The following is a 6347-nucleotide window of genomic DNA, read 5'->3' on the forward strand; positions in this document are numbered from 1 at the left end:
TTTGCTGCTTAGAAATTTCTTCTGCCTCATACCCTAGGTAATCAATCTCCAGTTCAAACTTCCACTGATTCCCTAGGTGATGACCAGAATGTCGCCAAGCTCTTTGCTAAGGCAGACCTTTGCTCTAGTTTCCTATACATTCCTCATTTCCATCTGAGACCCTGCCAGCCGAGAATTCACTGTCCATATCACTATCAACAGTTTGTTTCCAATCATGTAACCAGTCCTTAAGAAGTTCCAAACTTTATCTCATTTTCTTGTTTTCTCCTGAGGCCTCATAACTCTTCTAACTTCTGCCTGTTATCCAGTTCTAAAGCTCCTTCTACATTTTCAGGTATCTTTTGGTACCAGTTTTCTTTAGTAGGCCATGTTTACATTGCCATAAAGGAATACTTGAGACTGGGTAATTGAAAAGAAAAGAGATTTAATTGGCTCACGTTTTTTGCAGGCTGTACAGAAAGCATAGTGGAAGCATTTTCTCAGCTTCTGGGAAGGCCTAGAGAGCTTTTACTCATAGTGGAAAGTAAAGCAAGAGCAGGCATGTCATATGGTGAAAACAGGATCAAGAGGGAGTGGGAGAGGAGGTGCCATATACTGTCAACCAGATCTCAAGAGAACTCGCTATTGTGAGGACAGCACCAAGCCAGGTTGGATCCCCCCTCATGACCCCAACACCTCTTACCAGGCCCCACCTTTACACTGAGTATTATCATTTAACGTGATTGGGCAGGAATATATATTCAAACTACATTATCTACCCAGTATTTTTAAGCCCCCAAATTAGAATAAGAAGTTTTTAGTTTTAATTCATCTCACAGACCACTTTGTCTCTGTTAATTCTACAGATCTAAGTAAAGACATAGAATTTCATATTTCAAATAATAGGTATCTTTCAGTCAGGATGGTTTTTCTTAAAGGAGTAAACATTCCTGCCCTTTGAAAAACAGCAAGACTCCTTTTATCTTCCTGCGACATTGCTTTCAATGGCTTGAAAATCTCTGTGGCATAAAAGTGGAAATGTGTTGTAGATAATGATTCATGAAAAGTGGATTTACTTATTCTTAATATGCTGTCATATTTTAAAATGTCACATATTTCAAAGTAGTTATTAAAATTTGTCATTATCTTTGTAAAAATATACTTAGCCCACTAACACTTGTTTCTCTATTACTTCAGGAACAACTTGTGCATTCATAGAAATATAAAATAGTAATCTTAATGAGATTTATCTCATTCTGACTTGGCCTTTGAGCAGCTTTGTACTATTTCCAGTTTTCCTTTCTTATGTAATGAGTCGTCAACATTCCTGAAATACTTTCATTATTATTGTTGTGGGTAGGAGGAGAAAATGTTCTAGGAGTGTTTTCATGATTAAAAGAAGAATTTTACATTCATTGAAATTATTTAACATTTTAATTTTATGAGATTTTTATATATTTCTTTTCAGGACTTGATACATCAGCAATGTGAATGATCATATAAAATTAAGAGGGTTTGGAGGGCCCAACTGTTTAAAATTGTTTATGCATCTCTCCATCACCACCACCACACACAGAAATAACTTCATTAGGTAGTGAAGGCCTTTTGCCTTTGCTCATTTCCAATGTATATGTAAATATCATTCAGAAGAATCTCAAATTCTGCCTATTATTATCTAATAACCTAGCAAGTCTCCTGCTCAATCATGAAGTAATCACTTGAGGAAGTGTTGTGTAACCAATATGATAAGTAATATGATGCATATGTAATAGAAACTAATATCTGAGGTCTAAATTGACTAAAATGACTTCAGTTTTGAACAGAAATCCAACAGAATACTTTGGCTTGCAATAGATCCATAAAAGGATTTATGATTCTGTACTCGTGATAATTTTAAATTTGGTTTAAACGTTACATATTTTTTACTAATACAGATAACACAGATTTACAGTACACAATTTGTTAAATATGGCAATATGCAGAAATACCTATATTTTGCTTTATTTCTACTCTAGTCTGAATATGTCCTCCATAATTCATATGTTGAAACTTAATCACCAATGTGGTAGCATTAATAGGTGGGTACTTAAGTTACAAGGTGATTAAGTCATGTGGGTGGAGCCTTCATGCATGGGATTGGGGCCCTTATAAAAGGTTTTCAGAGAGTAGATTCTTTTTCCTTTTGCTCTTCCACCTTCTTCCCTTTGGGGACACAGCAAGAAGGTTCTCACAAGACATCAAATAACAGCTCCTTAATACTGGACTTCCCAGTCTCCAGAACTGAAAGAAATAAAGTTCTGTTATTTATAAATTCCTGAGTCTCAGGTATTTTGTTATAGAACACAAATGTACTAAGATAGTTCCCTTTTACATGTAACATACATCAGTATCTATACCCATACAGATATCCATCACAATCTCAATTCATATTATGTGAATTTAAGAACTGAAAAGTTTTGGAGCATTCCTATATCCATGTTTATCTTTGAAAATCAACATCAGTTTACTAATTGAGGTCTGAAACACATATATTTTCTGTTTATTTCATTTAAATGAACTTAATTATACACTAAATTTCCTATTTTTGTGAACCAATAGAAAATTAAACCTCAGGGCTGGGCATGATGGCTCACACCTGTTATCCCAGCATTTTGGGAGGCCAAGGTGAGAAGATCTTTTGAGGTCAGGAGTTTGAGACCAGACTGAAAAATATAACAAAACCCTGTCTCTAAAAATAAAAATGTCAAAAGTTAGCCAGGTGTGGTGGCACAAACCCGTAGTCCGAATTATTCAGGTTCCTGAGGCAGGAGAATTGCTTTGGTTTAGAAGTTTGAGGTTGCAGTGAGCTGTGATTGGGCCACTTGAATCCAGCCTGGATGACAGAGCAAGACCATGACTTTAAAAAACAAGAGAGGGAAAAATAAAAATAAAAATAAATCTCATTCTTTCCTGAGGATCTTTTACCAAGGTAGTATGTATGTCTCTGCAAAATCCACACATAGAGTTTTATGTTTTTGTAGTCATATCAAACAATCTTATATTTTATTAGTTTTATTTTTAGTGTTTTGCATAAAAATCACAACTCCCAAAAAGATAATATGCATTTTGTATTTGATGCAGGTCATATATAAAATATAGCATTACATTAAATAATTATACTTTGTTCTATAATAGTTCTGGACACTGTTTTGTTTAATCTTTCTATATATCCTTGATCATCTTGTTTAATGGTACATTTTCAGAACTCTTGACACAACCATCATTAAATAGGTTTCTATATAAACATTTTCTTTGTTGTTATTCTATTTATGGTTTCCAGAAAACTTGGGAATTATATTTGCAAATTTTAAATAAAATTAAATATTACTTAATTTGAAGTACATTATAATAATTTTATTTAGGCAAGAATTGACATCATAATATGCAGTTTTCATTCAGGAACTCAGGACTCTCAATTTTAATTTATTTTTGTAGTACTTACATATTTATAGTTAATTATATTATAAAATGTTCACATTTGCAATAAAATGTCAATGATATTTTTATAATTACAATCTCTAATTTATTTTATATACAAAATTGTATTTTTTGTATTTATGCATAACTTTCTAATTAGACTCATACTTCAAATGGATTTTGTCATCTCTCATATTATAAATATAACAATTAATCATCTCATGCTATTTTTGTCCACTTGGTTGATGTTGTTTGTAGGTTTCTGCTAGTGGTGTGGGGGATATTTCCCCTAATCCAGAATGATATTTCTTTGGCCCAGCTTCAAACATGCAGGAAAATGAATGACAAAATAGAAAGAACCAGGTTCTCTAAATTAGTGCATAAACAAAGTGCATAATCAATATGAACATTACACTTCCACATGTTTGGATGACACTGTAACATTTTCAAGTGGTTGTATTAGGGCACAGATTTTTATCCCTATAAAAATATAATTATCTCGAGCCACTTGATTATTCCCAATGACATAAATTACATTCTATGAGCAATTATATTTTTAATAAATATTAAAATTAATTATCAATATAGTGATCTGCTTCCAGCAGGTATGCTAATTCCTAGAATATTCAAGTATGCCAATTTTCCTGAATCTACTTTAGCAAAGTAGATTTTCTGAGAAAATCATACACAGATTTCCCAGTTTACATAACTATTTTATAATACTACTATCATTAACAATCCTCTTGTTTACCTATAGCTTACTGTTTTCATCCCTGATATTGTAAATTGTTTCTCTATATAAAATTAACAAGATATTTAGCTGTTGTATTAGTCCATTTTCACACTGCTATAAAGAACTGCCCGAGACTTAGTAATTTATAAAGAAAAGGTGTTTAATTGATTCACAGTTCCAGAAGGCTGGAGAAGCCTCAGGTAACTTACAATCATGTTAGAAGGGGAAGCAAACACATCCTTCTTCACGTGGCAACAGGAAAAAGAAGTGCTGACCAAAAGAAGAAAAACCCTTCATAAAACCATTAGATCTTGTGAGAACTCACTCAGTATCACAAGAACAGCATGGAGGTAAGTGCCCCCATGATTCAATTATCTGCCACTGACATGTGAAGATTATGGGAACTACAATTCAAGATGAGATTTGAGTGGGGACACAGTCAAACCATATCATTCTCTCCTTGGCTCCTTCCAAGTCTTATGTCCTCACATTTCAAAACACGATCATGCCTTTCCAACAGTTCACTAACCCGAATGTCCAAGTCCAAAGTCTCATGTGAGACAAAACAATTTACTTCTGCTTTTGAGCCTGTAAAATCAAAAGCATGTTAGTTACTTCCTAGATAAAATAGGAATACAGGAATTGGGTAAATATACCCATTACAAATGGGAGAAAGTGGCCAAAGTGAAGGGTCTACAGGCCCCAATGCAAGTCCAAAATCCAGTGGGACAGGCAAATCTTAAAACTCCAAAATGATCTTTGACTCAATGTCTCATCTCCAGGTCACGCTAAGGCAAGAGGTTGGCTCCCACAGCCTTGGGCAGCTCTGCCCCTGTGGCTTTGCAGGGTACATCTCCCCTCCCAGCTGCTTTCACAAGCTGGCATTGAGTGTCTTTGGCTTTTCCAGGCACACAGTGCAAGCTGTCAGTGTATCTACCATTCTGCAATCTGGAGGATGATGGTCATCTTCTCCAGTAGGTAGTGTCCCAGTGAGGACTCTATGTCAGGGCTCCAACTCCTACATTTTTCTTCCACACTGCCCTAGCAGAGGTTCTCCATGAGGGCTCTGCTCCTGAAGCAAACTTCTGCCTAGATATCCAGGCATTTCCATACATTCTCTGAAATCTAGGTGGGGGTTCCCAAACCTTAATTCTTGTCTTCTGTGCACTCACAGGCCCAACACCAAGTGTAAGCCACCAAGGCTTGAGGCTTGCACCCTCTGAAGCAACAGCCTGAGCTGTACCTTAGCCCCTTGTAGCCATGGCTGAGATGCAGGGCACCAAGTCCCAAAGCTTCACAAAGCAGCAAGGCCCTGGACCCAGCCCATGAAACCATTTTTTCCTTCTAGGCCTCCAGGCCTGTGATTGGAGGGGCTGCCATGAAGGTCTCTTACATGCCTCAGAAACATTTTCCCCATTGTCTCGGCAATTAACATTTGGCTTCTCATTACATAAGCAAGTTTTTACAGCCAGATTGAATTTCTCCTCAGAAATGGGGTTTTCTTTTCTATTGCATTGTCAGGCTGCAAATTGCCTGAACTTTTATGCTCTACTTTCTCTTGAATGCTTTCCTGCTTATAAATTTCTTCCACAAGATACCCTAAGCCATCTTTCTCAAAGTCAAAATTCCATAAGACTGTAAGGAAGGGGCCAAATGCCACCAGTCTCTTTACGTAGCAGGAATGACCTTTACTCCAGTTCCCAACAAGTTTCTCATCTCCATCTGAGACCACCTCAGCCTGGACTTTATTGTCCATATCAGTATCATCATTTGGTCAAAGCCACTCAACAAGTCTACAGGAATTTCCAAACTTTCCCACATCTTTCTGTCTTCTAAGTCCTCCAAGTGTCTAGGAACTTCCAAACTTTCCCACATTTTTCTGTCTTCTTCTAAGGTATCAAAACTATTCCAACCTCTGCCTGTTACCCAGTTTCAAAATCTCTTCCAAATTTTCAGGTATTTTTATAGCAGCACTCCACTCTCTGCGGTACCAATTTACTGTATTAGGCTGTTCTCCCACTGCCATAAAAAGTGTCTGAGACTGGGTAATTTATAAACAAAAGAGGTTTAATTGACTCACAGTTTCAGGGCTGGAGAGGCCTCAGGAAACTTACAATCATGGCAGAAGGGGAAGCAAATGCATCCTTCTTCACGTGGAGGCAGGAAGGAGAAATACTGA

Source organism: Nomascus leucogenys, chromosome X (assembly GCF_006542625.1).
Source record: "Nomascus leucogenys isolate Asia chromosome X, Asia_NLE_v1, whole genome shotgun sequence".
Lineage (NCBI taxonomy): Eukaryota > Metazoa > Chordata > Mammalia > Primates > Hylobatidae > Nomascus > Nomascus leucogenys.